The following is a 15,882-nucleotide window of genomic DNA, read 5'->3' on the forward strand; positions in this document are numbered from 1 at the left end:
GATGGTATCAACAAACGCCCAAGAACCATTGTGTGTCGTCTGCGCGACTGGAGGCAGAAGGATGATATTCTTAGAGCCGCCCGAAGGATAAAACCATCTGGTATATTTGTGAATGAAGATCTCGCAAATGAGACCATCGAAAAGCGGAAAAGGCAGGTTGATGAGCTGAATGCGGCAAAGAGAGCCGGGAAGACGGCATACTTCGTGTTGGACAGACTTGTTATAAAGGAAAGACGTAGTGCAGAGCCCAGCTAAGTTTATTTACTAAATAACGATAATGTCGCTTACCAATTTACCGTTTAGTCACTTAGATGACAGTGACTTTGCTGCGGTGATTTATGAATTCAGAAATGGACCTGTTCATTTCGATCCCGAGAGACTATCTAACTTATTTATCAATCCTTTGAGTTCCGATTTTGAGCGGTTCTTAATTCGTTCGGATGATCTAGACCCTGACATACATTTTAATATTGACGGTGGGTGTTCTTGTTATGTAGAAGATAAATTTAACGATACTCTTCAAAAAGAAATCATGATTAGTCGTGAACAATCGAATCATCTTTCATTGTTCCATTTAAATATTCGAAGCCTTCAAAAAAAGGTTGATGAACTATCGACCCTTCTAACCTCTCTAGATATAAAATTCTCCGTTGTTGGGATAACTGAAACCTGGTTAATGGATTCACCAGTTGGAGTCGAAATTGATGGTTATAACTTTGTTTACAAAAATCGCCCTGTTAAATCGGGTGGAGGTGTTGGCTTGTATGTATCAGACAATCTTGATTTTAGAATTCGCACCGATATTTATGCTGATGAAGCTGAGGTGATGGAAGCATTGTTCATTGAGATCATTCGACCCCATGAGAAAAATATCATTGTTGGTATAATTTATCGCCCTCCAAATCAAAATGTAAATGATTTCGTGACCAGAATGAACGAAACATTAGGGAAAATATCTCGGGACAACAAGATATGCTATATAATGGGAGATTTTAATTTGAATCTGCTAAAAAATCAAAACCACAACGCCACCGGGGAATTCCTAGATGGCCTGTATTCTCACCTGTTTTTTCCGTTAATCACGTTACCTTCCCGAATTACTTCTCACACTGCAACTCTGATTGACAACATTTTTTCTAACCATGTCGAGCACAGTTATTTGAAGTCTGGACTATTAATAACGGATATTTCGGACCATCTGCCTATCTTTTCCATTTGCTTCGATCATAAGTGTACCCGCGAACACCAAGAGAACATATTTGTCCGTGACAAAAGCGAGCTAAACATTTCCAACTTCCTAGAGGAATTAGATTGTATTGATTGGCTCAATATAGACGGGTATAATGATCCTAAAATCTGCTACAGCAAATTTCTTGAGCGATACACTAAAGCTTACGAAACACATTTTCCTTTGAAGAAACTGAAGCGTCGCCTTCACTTTAGGAAACCGTGGATATCCCAGGGCTTACTTAAATCTGTCAAGCAGAAAAAACAAACTATACAAGCAGTATATTTCAAACCCCTCTCTCTGGAACGAAGCGAAATATAAAACTTATAAGAACAAACTGAATCACTCCCTACGAATCGCGAAACGTTTATATTATGATAAGAGGCTAAGCGAGTCAAAATCCAATATAAGAGCCACTTGGCGTCTGCTTAATGAGGTACTAAACAGCAAGAAATTGAGACCTAAACCCAACTCTGTGTTTAAGGTTGATGATCAAGATATTTCTGACCCAATGGAGATTGCTAATCGATTTTGTCATTACTTCAGCAATATTGGACCAAACCTCGCTAAACGAATTCAATCTACGACCTCGTATAAGAATTTTCTTCCTGGTCATTTCCCTCAGTCAATGTTCCTAAATTTAGCAACTCAGGAGGAGATTATAGATATCGCATCTACGTTTCCGGCGGGAAAATCGGCTGGGTATGACAATATCCCTATGTCTATCATAAAGCGATCTATATGCAGCGTTTCCTCTCCATTAACACACATTGTAAATCTCTCCATTACTCATGGTATCGTTCCGGATGATTTGAAAATTGCTCGTGTCATACCTATTTTTAAATCAGGTGACAAAGCTCTCTTCAGCAACTACAGACCTATTTCTGTTCTACCGTGCTTTTCAAAGTTTTTGGAACGAATAATTTACAACCGTATTATGAATTATCTCAATGACTCCGATGTCTTATGTGATAATCAATATGGCTTTAGAAAAAATCGCTCTCCTAGCCTTGCGCTTATCGATTTGTGTGACAAAATTTCTTCTGCATTTGATAGAAAAGAACATGCCATTGGAGTATTCCTAGATCTTTCGAAAGCATTCGATACGGTAAATCACGACATTCTTTTTGAAAAACTCAATCATTATGGGATCCGTGGTCTGGCACTAGAATGGGTCAAAAGTTATCTTTCTGAGAGGACACAATTTGTCGAATTTAATAACGTTAGATCTGCCCCACAGGGGATTCCCTGTGGGGTGCCTCAAGGTTCTATTCTTGGTCCCTTATTTTTTATCCTGTATGTTAATGATTTGAACAATGCTTCCCTGCTTGATGCAATCTTGTTTGCTGATGATACAAACTTATTTATCTCCCATAATGACCCTGTTTACCTAATTAACACATTAAATAGAGAATTAAACAAATTGTCAACCTGGTTTGCAGCAAACCGGCTCTCCTTGAATTTAGCCAAGACTAATTTTATGGTATTCAAGCCTTGGCAAAAGAAGCAATCCTTTGAATTTCAAGTTTTCATAAATGAGCAGCCTATTCTTCGTGTTTCTGAGACCATGTTTTTGGGTGTTTTATTAGATGACAATTTGACCTGGAAATCGCATATATCCTTAACAGCAAATAAATTATCCAAATCTATAGGTATTATTCATAAATCTAGGTTTTTTCTCTCTACTCACTCCCTTCGTACTTTATACAATTCTATGATCCTTCCATATTTGTATTATTGCAATTTAGCTTGGGCTGGTACCTATAAGTCAAACCTTCAAAGAATTGTAACCTTACATAAACGTGCGTTAAGAATAGTAAGCAATTCTACATACATTGCCCATACTGGCCCTATTTTAAAGGAACTTAAACTCTTAAAATTTCATGATATCCATTCGTTTCAATTAGGTACTTTTATGTTTTCATTCGAGAACTCTACACTCCCTTCCAAATTCAATAACTTTTTTTTACTGAATAGTCAAATCCACAATTATAATACTAGGAATGCTCAGTCCTTCCGTTTGCCACTGTGCAGAACGAACACCAGGAAGTTTTCAATTTACTTTCAAGGTCCAAACTTTTATAATTCGTTAAATTCTGACATAACTAGTTCTCCCTCCTCCGCTTCTTTTAAAAGAAAGCTTAAGGAATTTCTTCTCTCTAAGTATTAGCTTCTGTAAGGCAGTAATTCTTAACTAACTTACTTAATATGTGTGTGCGTGTGTGTGTGTGTGTGTACGTGTGCGCGGTCAAAGTTAATTACCATAAGTCCATATTGTTATTCTAATATAAGATTAGCTATTTTAAGCGAGAAAACCTGACTTGTTATAAGCCTCGTGGTTTCTTTCAGGTTTTCTCGCCATTTATTTTCTGTCATCAATTTTCTTCATTTTTTTTTCCATGTGTAAATGTCGTATATGGCAAATAAATATTGTATTGTATATATTGTATTGCATTTCTGAGTCCCTAGCAATAAAACCCGCGTGGGGTCAGTTTGCACCATCGACGCTCGATTCTCTCTCTCTTCAGTGCCCTCACCGCACAAAATGTATTTTTCGCCTCTAAAATTATCGTTAAACAATCATTTTTGCTTTAATTCTTTATTCAAGTATCTCACTCTACGCAATACACTGCGTTTGAATAGCAAAAATTATCGATCTCTCCAACCATACATAATATATTTTTTAGAGATAATTTCGATTAATTATTTCCTCAATTGTATAATCATTGAATTAAAGACATCAATAACTCAAGTTTTTCCAAAAATGAAGCATTACATCTTAAATTATTTATTCTATATGACACCCTTATTGCATTATCAAGAATTATTTCATTTGATGGTTGTTCTCACTGTAGTTAATTTCTGATTACACACTATTATAATAAGATATTTCGTTGATCTCTTGTAATCATTCTGTCTAATCAATTTTTCATCATAAACATATCATCTGTATCCTTAATTCTTGGCTCATCCATAAAGTATTTCTATCAGTAATATTTTTGAGTAAACAAATTTTTGGTACACAAAATCATTTTCAAGCAAACATAATGGCTGTCACGGCCCTTTTTATCAACAGCTGAAATTGTTCACTTCTACCAATCCAGTGCCGTCTGCCCCAATACTCTTCTTATGGTGTACTCAAGATGGGTTAGGGAGGGATTTCCTCTGAAAATTTTTCCGCCTTTAAGATTGAAGATCATTTTCTCGTCCAAACCAATTGGAATCCAATCACTCTTGGTTTTTTCCTCCAGGAAAACAATAATGAGTCTGTCCACGAGTTCTTTATTTTGTGCAAACTCATCGTAAATAACTTTTCCGTCAAAAGTGATGTAATCCTCTTCAATTTCTTGCTGTTTGTTTTGGATAAGGAAAGAAGCTTGGCGTGATCCGATCAGCACAACGCATTCGCTACGGCGAAGCATCTTTCCGAAATCTTGCCTGTTCGCTATAACGTCAGCAATAGTTCTTAGTTCAGCAAAGTTTCTTAGCTTACCTCGTAAAAGATCTTGCAGTTCTTGAGCTTCGTCGCTGTCGCTTTCAGTGCACAGAAAAAAAAAACTTTTTCATTTTGGACTGCTGCGGTGTGACACTTCTTGGTATAGGTAAGAACAACTAATACTGACTAAAACTGTAAAGGAGTTCGACGAAAAGCTACAATATACATACCACAGGTAAATATGAAAGTGCATGGATGTGAAAATACTCACTGGAAAATGTATTTTGTGAACTCATGGTTTGCCACATATCAACGAGTTTCATTATCATATCAAAAGGATTGACGCTTGGAGAAACTGATAAAGGCACAAATTGGGCTTATCTCGAGGAATATGCACAACTTTTATAGCATGTTATATAATATTGCGCAGTAATCAAAAGTTCTCTGTGGAATTAGTATCACTTTCTTTGATGACAAATTAGGCCGCATGGGAGAGTTAATCATGGCGTCGTTTTGGTTGCATTCGCATGTTTGTGTCGTTCCATTCATTATTTTAACAACCGAAAAATTTACGAGCGAGTCTTTCTGAACATCCTTAAAACCTGTCACAGCCTCAGTTAAAAAGAAAATTGTGAGAAAACGGGTTTCGATATTTCTTTTTTCGATGTCTGTTTCTCTCATTTATTTGATGAATCAGTGGTCGTTTTGGATTTCTCGGGCTTAATTTTCACACCTTTTCTCGTGATATGTATGACTTCACGATCTTCTTTCTACCAAAATTGTAAGTTCTACTTTGTTGATATATTTTAATCAGTGATGAGTTGTTTTTCAAGCTAGAAGGGCCAAACAATTTTAAGATGCTGGTCGACATTTTTAAAGAGAAATTGTACTCAAGTTTATTTATTCTGATTAAGAAAAAGTAGGACTTGTTGAAATCTGAACACTTATAATAGTTCTATATTAATTTTATTTTGAGTTTTAGGTCCCATAGCGTCTTCCTATAGTGATGAAAGGGCATAGAAACTCCTGTCATTCTCTGAAGAGTTAACGATAAGTCCATGAGAGCGCGTTAATTGGATATGAGACGATAAATCCGCAACGAGGCGCGTAACGCCGAGCTGGCTCGAACTAATAGTCATTACTTTGATTGGTTCTCGTTGAATCCTGCACGTTTGAACATTTGGAGCCTTTTTTTCAGCCCCCTTACCGTTGGCGCAATGCATTGCCACATGATTTGACTCAGAATATGAGCTGATAACTGGAGTTGAGTGACCCAATCAAAACACTAAAAATGCAATATTTGGAGTTGAAAATCTAATAATGATTACTATCATTATTTTTACTGTATCGTAACTATTATCAATACCATTATCTTTATTAGTCTCAATATTTTTATTCTCATCATTTTACCAATCACTAAAAATTGTTTGGTGCATGATTTAAAAATTTGAACCGTCTGATGGAAGGATATCAGTGTTGTCGAAACTGAAAAGAAACACGATGAAGATGTTTGTCCTCAAACTTTTTCATACAGGCCCCTTTCTTTCTTTTTTCTTCGACCGAAATGCTCAGAGGCGAGGTCTTAAACCGATACGTATGTCACATTTATTTCAAAATTAACTCGCTGAATTACTAAATACGCTAACGAAGGCCGTAAACCTTTGGAATCTCTTCTATGGTCGAGCCGGTGGGAATAACATATCCCCACACCGTGCGCCCGCAAATTAACCCGCTGGCCGAGGAAGAGGCATTGGAAACGATTGCGAACTAACAAGATGAATGCAGCGTCACCGACTGAGCGTACTTACCCATAATACGAGGTGTCTTGAACAAACTGTGTCACATCAGTGGAGAAACACGAAAAACCCTGCGTTTAAGCTTCGTCTTGAAAGGAGCTGGGTGTTCTGGGAAACAAAAATCTGGTTTAGAGCTCATACATACTTACAACTTAGAGCTGGATGAAAAATGGCTTTAATTATGAAAAGAGAAGAACAAGAGGGTAATGGTGAACCTCAAATTGAAGTTTATCCGAGGAAAGATTCGTTTTCAGTCGAGTATAACAGAAATTTCTGGAAAAAGGTAATAAAGTTGAATTGTACGGTGATATTTTCCAGTGAAAAGCAAGTATGTAACACCGGTTCAAATTTGTCATGATGAATATGTTTTCCGCTAATCTGTCTTATCTCAGTGCCATGGGTCTTTGTTAAATTAAAAAAATGTAGATATTGAGTGCGACTGTTTCGTTATAGGTTCATCAAAAGCAGAATGAAGGTTTTTCATGGACAAGAGCAATGGATGATGTTTGTGTCGAATGTATGATCCAGAAATACAAGGAGAGCGGACAAGTGGTTAATGAAGATCCAGCACTGCAGATGTTAAAACAATGGCCGGCTTCTAGACAGTACAGAGATAATCCTGAAGATCTCCCAGGCCTTGAACAGATGGTATGTGTATTGTAAATATTCAGAAAAATTGCTCATGGAAAATAAAAATCAAATCATAAATTGATGAAAAATACGTGGAAATTACGACGCCACTGGGTGCACGTGAATAGGTTTGCTAGCTGTGAAAATCCATCGTAAAGTGCTCTTAATGTGACATAATACAGGTTTTTACGTTAAAAAAATGTAATATATTACAGGTTTTTAGGTTAGAAAAGTAACATACTATGTACTTATTGGAGTTGCTTCCACGTAAAAAACATGGACTTCAAGTTGTGATCAATCTTAGAAAGCAATAATGTTCATTTTGTTCATTTCTTATCCAACATGAAGTGAAGGTTCCTGCTTTTCCTTCTCAAACATAAATGAATAGCAGGTTGAATTTCAGCAGCTATACTGAGAAAGGCTAAAATCTGGCTCTGAAAACCAGAAGTGCATTTACATTGAACTAATTTAAGATGATTGTGCTGGCTGTTGCTATTATGCATTTAGAGGCAGGTACACTGTTATTATTACCCAGTAAGATTGAGTGTGGGGTCCTGTCATGGACACTGTTAGAGTCCCACCCATGATTGACAAAATCAATCTCTTGATTGTATTCGTTTCATTTTGTTAATTATTCATATGAAACAGACTGAAATTGATGACATGAAGTTCAATTAATAAAAAATATAACAAAATTTGAGAAACAAACTTTTTAAGCCATAGGCTATAGCTTTTCTGAAAAAAAAAACAGTTGTTACTTCAGTGAAATTAACAACAACAGAGCACACAGGATATGTAGTGTTCAATCACACAGGAATAATGCATAGACTGTCTAAGCATGATGCTTATACTGTCCTACAAGTGCTCAAATTGGGTTGGTGATAATTAATCATGTTTGAGAATATTGGACATTGTATTCTCTTCCAGGTGAATCGTTATTTGGTGGTTCTTTTAGACAGTGAAGTGAATTCAGATAACAGATATGAGACTTTCAGAGATAAAACAGACAGGAGAAAGAAGACATTGCTGCACTATGCTGCAGAACTTGGATTTTTACATGTCACAAAAACACTTGTAAAAAGATATCCTTTGCTGCTAAGTATGAAGACAGTGGAACCTGTTAAGACAAAGAGGGGCCTGTTACCACTTGATTTGGCATTAGTGGCAGAGAATGACAATGTGGCAGCATATTTGGTTCAAATGATGCACCTTGAAAGGTACAAAGACTGCTAGGACCTGTTGCTTTGAGGGTTACACTAATGATTTAATAAAAGCAAGAAATGTACAGCCAAAGGCTGTTTTCCTCCAGTAGGTTAGAAAGTGACTTAACAGTTTGATTTAGTTTTGAACCTTGTGTGAACATGAATTTGTGTCATTTTTGTATGCTTGTTTTACTGATTATACCTGGGCGTAGATTAGACAGTGGATGTGTATGAAGTTCTAACTTAATTTAGATGTATATCTTTGTCATTAACTTAAAGCTAGGCAAAATTCATAATGCTAGAATAAGGAGAGAATTAAAATGCATGCATATTTTTTTAAGGGTGGTGATCAGTTGACAAACATTTTGGACATTATTTCATTTCTTAATTCTGTTATTTAGTGTTCAAAGTTTATTTTCTTGGATACCAGAAGATGAAGCCAATCCTCAGCCATCTTTCTTTAGTTTCAAGTCCATAGTTGAGAACCCAAATATGAAGGTCAGAGTTTTGTATCTATCCTGGATTGAAATACTACAATATGTTGCAGTTCTTAATGAGTTGTTTGTGGTGTGAGAGTCCAGAAAACCTACTGCATGTGTTACATTTTTGTGTTACATGGGTACTCCTTTGCAGTTTAGCTCTAGTATCCTTCAGAAATGTAAAGTTGCCACACACTTCTAGACATTGATTTTATTCCCTTGAATTAACTGAGAGCCCCCAGTTGTCACTGCAGTGATAGATACAGCTTTGGTGAATCTTATGAATGAACATAGCTCACATCTGGAATGACTTGTTACCTCCCATTTTACAAAATATATTATCTCATCATAGTTTTCACGGTATTCATAGAAAACAGTAGTGGCTGTGCTTGACCAGATGGTGAATCCTCACTGGCCTTACCTTCCTAAACTTAAAGAAACCTATCAAACTGATGAAGAGAGGGAAGGAATTGAAGGGGCTTGGCGTACAATTACAGATGATCCTCTAGAGTATCATTTTTGATATCATATTTTGGATGGAGATGAAGGAGGACGACCCCCATTGCTTTTGCAGTCAAATGGAGAAGTCCAGACAGTTAATGAACACTTTAACCCAAGAGACAAGTCTTGTCTACATGTTATTGCAAAGAGCAAAAATATGGTAATGGTTAGGTCTAGATTGAAAAAAAATTATTGTCATCTTTTCTAGTGCATGAGTATGGGTCTACTTTCATTTTGCTTAACTTGATTGTACTGATTGTTACTTGCAGAATAAAGAAGGAAATTACCCCATACTTGCTTGTTTACATGAATATTTTAGGCAATGCAGAATCATTCTATGAACTTAAATGAAAGGGGACTACAATTATCAAGGGGAATGCATGTCAGACAAATTAAGGTGTAGTGTCATCAAACTAAGGTAGTTAGAAAGATCAATAGATTCTCCCTTACACTTTCTCCAGCTTTTGATTGTTTTGAAAACAGATGGACAGAATATGTTATCCACTGCCTGATAGGAGAAGCACACATGTGCTTTAGCTGTATTGCACCCTTGTACATGGTAAACCAACTAGTCATTACAAATAAAAATGTTCCCCTTGCAAAGAAAATTTAGAAATAAACTGGGCTTGTTTTGTTTTGTTTTGTTTGTTTTTGTTTTGTTTTGTTTTGTTTTTTTTATTAAACTGGACTGATAACAGATTACTTTCATTTTCAGGAGGCATTACAACATCCTGTGGTCAGAATGCTGGTTAAGACCAAATGGAAAAGCTATGGACACTTTTTTCTGAGGTGATCTTGTTTTTGTTATTTTGGTAGGTAATGAGGGGCTAATCAACACTGAAGCACACCCAATGTGCCATTCATCGCAACAAGTATTGGCAAGAAGATTTCATGGATGATTTAAATGAATAATTTCACATAGTTTTATCTCATCAAAATGCCTGATCCTGTAATTATTTCCTGTGAAATCTGTTAGATTTGCATTAATTTTTTGTGGTTCAATCAACTGTACAGATTGGATTATTTTTGACATGTGTTCATGATCAGTTGGAGCTTTGGTGCTGTCTACATAGTAGCTTACAGGGTTGAGTTTTGTTGTATATTCAGTTCCAAAAAGCTGCAACTAGAACAAATACCTGTAAACAAATCTAGCTTGTTAACTTCTTTGATTGTATATTCTGTAACTTACTTTACTGCAAAGTGTGGCATAATTATGTATTTTAATATTTTTCTCACATATACACACAGCCTTCAAGCAGCTTTGTATGTCATCTTCTTGCTGTTCCTGTCATATTCTTTGCTTCATGCCTCCACAAAACTGGACCCTACCCAGTACAGGGATGCAGGAGACTCATTCCGTGGATTTTGTGAAATCGTCTCCCTTGTTGTGGTTACCTTTTACTTTGGTGAAGAAATCAATCAAATGCGTATGTAAGTAATTGATGGTTAATTAACCCTTTAACTCACAAGATCTCATTTCTGATTCTCCCTAATGTTTGCCATAAAATACTTATGATTTCAAATTGGAGAATTTGCTAGTGGATCAAAATTTGTAGTCCCCTTATTGAGTTTTGTTCTTTATTCTCCTCACTTGTCTGCTTGATTCTGTGTTGATATTGTAAGGAGAAATTCTGTCTTGGTCACTTATGAGAGTTAAAGGGTTAAGGCATGGATGAAATGATCACTGTTACACTGTGAACAGGAATATTGAAAATGGTCATTATTTTTTTCCAATTATTGCATGCGACGTATGAGAACATATAATGTTATTTATGAATGTTTAATCATTTTCATGGAATTTTTGTTATTTTCTGTGCTACCTCCTTTCCGAGATAACCTGCTACAGGGAGGGGGGATGGGGGGTAACACATGACAAGTGAACGTAATTGAGTGCTATGGATAAGTGTCAGTCTCAATGTTTTTTGTTTAACTCTAAAGATGAAGTTATTTCAGACCTTAACTATGTTTTTGCTCATGATCAAAACTTGATTTTGCCTCCTATTCTCCAGAGAGAGGCAGTCATACTTCATGGAGTGGATAACGCTGTTTGATTGGTTAGGCCTATTGCTGGTCCTTTGTATCATACCCCCTGCGGTACGCTGGTAGCAAAGCTCAGTGGACGATAGCATCTCTAGCTATATTGTTCAATTTCCTAAGGATATATAAGTTTTCGTCTGTGTCAAGGTAAACCACAACTGGCAAGCTACAATTTTAGTAATGTTAATGACTTAAATTGTAGGATGCGTTATTTCTTATGCGTTATTTACAGGATACGTTATTTGTGTTAGAGATAGACACAGTTTTGTGATTTTTGATTTGTGATCTGTGTAATCTAGCTCCCATATCTAAAATATCTCATCCTATCCAGGACCACAGGCTTGTATACGAAAACTTTGGCTAAGATCATCCAGCAAGATCTGACACGATTTATGGCAGTTTTCGCCGTGGTCTTCCTTCCTTTCTGTGGAGCTTTGTTTTTATCTCTCCGTTGCTCTGGACAAAACCATCAATTTAGGTACGCCTTGATTCTTTGGTTTGCTTCACAGTTTCATCAATAAAATCCTTGCCATTTTAAAATTCCTCAGTTCATGCCTGTCATCACTCTTTTTCGAGTAATTCTGTATATATTAATAGGTATATATTATTATTATATTATATATTATTATATATTATTATATAGTAATATAATAATAATTAATTCTAAGGCAACCTATACTTGAAAGGTCTCGATGACACAAATCGTTTCTTTTCTTGTTGCGTGAGCGTCCAAATCATTTAAATTCATTCTTTCGTTTACTTTTGCTTTAACTTAGTGGCATAGGAGACGTGTTCCTCAGCGGTCTTCGAGCGTTGTCTGATCAACGACCCATTGCGGAAGATTATTCAAACTTCAAGTAAGTTTATGATTACTATTTCTTCATTGTGATTATCACAACTTTAAATTATTAGCTCAGGAAAACAGCTAAGCGCCCACACTCGTTGTGGGTGTTGTCTCCTTTGTAGGAAATGTCTGTCGGCTTTTGTCAATATGCCCCGACTTTCACAAAGTTTGGTGTATATTTTGTGTTACAGCTGGCTCTCCATTCTGTTAATGCTGGCGTACATGGGAACTGTACTTGTGATTTTACTCAACATACTCATAGCGCAGATGAGCACGACCTACATTCAGGCCAAGAAAGTCGCCCGTGTGGAGTATGATGTGGATCGTATTTTACAGCTCACTCGCATGGAAAGATTTCCTTTTCTGGTATGCTTCTTTAAAGTTTGAAGACTAAGTGTGGACTTAATTATAAATAGGTGGGCGTTATTAAGGGTTTGAGGTCATGTCAGCACGGTGTGCATGCACTTATGATATGTGTGATTTAGGTGGGAAGAATGTGGAGGGAAAGCACTTTAAGAGGATTAATGAAAAGATGCCTTACTTTTGAGAATGACATTGTTTACAACTAGCATTGCCAATATAATTTGAATGAAATCTTACCCGATAAGTGCCTCAAATTTTACTTCTGGCTTCGAAAAGTCATGGCATCTCAGTATAGTGGTAGGTCGTGGCTAGGTTCTTAATGTGTTTACTTCTATAGAGGTAAATTGTTTAATGACTTCAGTCGTGAATTTGATTGCATTTTATAGAATTTGCGCGTAAAGTACTACAAGGAGGGAGAATGGATCAGTGAAAAGAAACTTGCGGAAGGTTTGTTGTTAATCAAGATAGTCCAAAGTCTTTTTGTTTCGATGTTGCCAGTGATTGACCCGGAGCCCTGAAAATTGGAAAAAATTGGCAAAAGGGAAGGTGAAGGAGAGGTTGGTCTTTTCCACTCAACTGTTTCCAAATAACATTCAATGATTAAAGAAAAAAGTTTTTAAATGGTTGCATCTTACAGTTTTCCGATGGATGCAATCTAAATGCTTTACTTTTTCCTAGAGCTTCTAGAATTTAGTGAAGATCGGAATCCTTGGGAATCAGTGGAAGAAAAACTTAATGCGATAAGGTGAGAATCATTCGTTCATTACGTTTCACTCAGCCGCCCTCCGAGTATCTGTGCATCCAATCGACCCCCATTTTGCTGCCCATAACGTTCTGTTAAATATATGAATCAATTTATTTCCGTAGAGATATGATGCGAACGATGGTAAAACAGATGAGGCCTGGAAGAAAATGAACAGCTACTTGTTACAGTGGTAACAATGAGACTCTGTCTGTTTTATTTCCACCTGTTTTTCCTTTGAACTTGCAAAAATCTCGAGCATTTTCTTCTCAATGACTTGGATATGAGATTAAATGGTGCGTTAACAAGAGCAATCACAACAGTAGTAACGAAAACAACAGAGGAAACACCAAACAAACAGTGAGCAGTGGAGTGACGCAAACTAGAACTAATCGGAATTACTCCACAATCAAGTACAGAGCCTTTCTTTAGACACTGAACCAGTTCATCAACATTGGCTTATAAACTCATTTCTTTTCTCATTGATCTATTCTGTACTCAGTGTTTACAAAGTTGTAAAGAGAAATATTAAGTATAGCTCGATACATAAATAGACACGTCAGCTTTTCAAATTCATTTATTGGCCTGAGTTATGTGGCTGCTCCAGCCTCATGGAGCCAACGTAAAAAACGGGAAACACATTAGTTGCAGAAATATGTTTGTGTGTATTGCACCTCCTATTAAATGTTATATCGCGATTATTATGCCCGGTAATAAGCCCCCCGTTTTCTTCTGCGGGTTTTCCGTATTTGAATTGAGAAATAATTTGTCTCAACAACACCTGCCTAGTAAAGATTAGTTAAAACTTTCTTAATCAAAATTGTTAGAATGAAGTTGACATTTTCAATGGCGCTTAATCTTTTGTGCGTGAATGTACTATCAGTTGAGTTAAAAAAGGTGTCAATGTTTCGCTTTTGTATACCTGAATTGAAATTTTCATCACTTAGGCCGTAAAAGGAAAACTTCTTCAACAGAAAGCAATTTGAACGATATTTATTATGACCCAATATGCTAAAAGGTGTCAAGTATTTCTAAAGCTCTGAAACGCCATTAGTCAGAACGGGAGCATTTTAGAATTAAGGTTATAGTATTTATGGTCAGAAAACCCACGCGAATTGTAATCCTTTTAAGGTGCTTCATAACCGTAGAGTGTAATGTAGTAAAGGCATTTTCTTCGGCGGCCAACTTAATACTTGGCACTGACTGGTGTGGATAACAACCAGCAGTTTACCTTTGTGTAAAGCAATAATCCGCGCAGGTGATGTGTGTTTTAAGCAATTTCAGAAAAACAATTTATTTCATTAAAAGTTTTGAGTTTATTTCTACTTTGTAGAAATTAATTTAAGTGCGAATTGGTTAAAGTAGAAAACATAAGACATCGATGATTTCTCAAATTTTTTATCTAAAATCATTAAAAATCCAAATGTAATTTAAGTAACATGAATGCATGGGACCTCACTATTTATACTGTTTATTACGTAACATTGTTTCTTATCCAACAAAGCCTTTCATGTTTTCCAGGACTACAGGATTATACATAAAAACCTTGGCTAAGGAGTAATTGACTCAGTTCATCGCAGTTTTACTGAGATCTTTCTTCCTTCTTTTTGTGTCTTGTTTTTATCATTGCGTCAAGGTTCTAATCAATGCCATGAATTTAGGTACGTTTGAATTTCTCAAATCGTTGCACACCTTCCCACTGATTCTCTTAAGAATAATTATGTAACTAACAGATGCTTAGGGGGCTCCAAACAAGTACCTTATTTCTCATTATCACTCGTATGACCGACAGATTCAACCCAGTATTATTAAAAATATCATAATAAAATGATTACATGTACAACTTGCTTAGCGATGATTTGGTTTGGATTTTTCCACCAACTGAGCTGAGTAGGATTTGTGGTCAGCACGGGTTAATCAGGTGCTTATACGTTTATAGTGATTTTTACCGACTTATTTTTACAAACTTTTTACCTATATTAAATTGCTAAGAGCAGCTACTTTTGCTTCCTTTTACATCTAGTGGCGTAGGAGATGTTTTGTTGAGCGGATTTCGAGCGTTGTACGAACAAATACCAATTGCAGAAGACTACTCAAGCCTCAAGTAAGGTTATGATGAGTACCTCTCTACAGAAGCTATAACAGAATTAAATTCTGCGAAATAGTCGAGCGCCTATTTATGTCATGTTGTGTTGCTGTACATTGCGCTGCGCAGTGGTTAATGTTTGGCTTTGAATGCAAGGAACTTTTCCAAGTTTCGTTTATTTGTATTTTGCTGAAACTGGCTCTCAATACTGTTAATGCTGGTGTACATGGGGACCGTGATTGTGATTCTCCTCAACATACTCAAAGCACGACCTACATTCAGGCAAATAAAGTTGCCCGTGTGGAGTATGATGTGGATGGTATTTCACAGCTCACTCGACATTGCTAATGATTGACCCGAAGCCCTGAAAAATGGGAAAAAATTGGCAGAGTAAAGGTGAAGGAGAGGTTGGTCTTTTCCATTCAACTGTTTCCAAATAACATTCACCGATAAAAGAAAAAAAGTTTTTAAATGGTTACATCCTACAGTTCTCCGATGGATGCAATCTAAATGCTCTACTTTTCCCCATAGCTTCTAG

The 15,882-nt window shown here is 36.4% G+C and overlaps 1 pseudogene across 1 annotated transcript; it reads left to right on the forward strand.

Moving 5' to 3' along the window:
- The first annotated feature begins 6,629 nt into the window (after positions 1 to 6,629).
- On the forward strand, positions 6,630 to 13,886 carry LOC113665045 (uncharacterized; annotated as a pseudogene). The gene is made up of 14 exons (XR_016181376.1): positions 6,630 to 6,743; positions 6,914 to 7,108; positions 8,018 to 8,307; positions 8,694 to 8,790; positions 9,142 to 9,432; positions 9,988 to 10,061; positions 10,521 to 10,703; positions 11,282 to 11,456; positions 11,641 to 11,787; positions 12,086 to 12,166; positions 12,345 to 12,519; positions 12,903 to 12,963; positions 13,195 to 13,261; positions 13,384 to 13,886. The product of XR_016181376.1 is annotated as an uncharacterized LOC113665045 (transcript).
- The last annotated feature ends 1,996 nt before the right edge of the window (positions 13,887 to 15,882 follow it).

The sequence above is a fragment of the Pocillopora damicornis genome, chromosome 11 (genome assembly GCF_964200805.1).
Source record: "Pocillopora damicornis chromosome 11, jaPocDami1.2, whole genome shotgun sequence".
Classification (NCBI taxonomy): Eukaryota; Metazoa; Cnidaria; class Anthozoa; order Scleractinia; family Pocilloporidae; genus Pocillopora; species Pocillopora damicornis.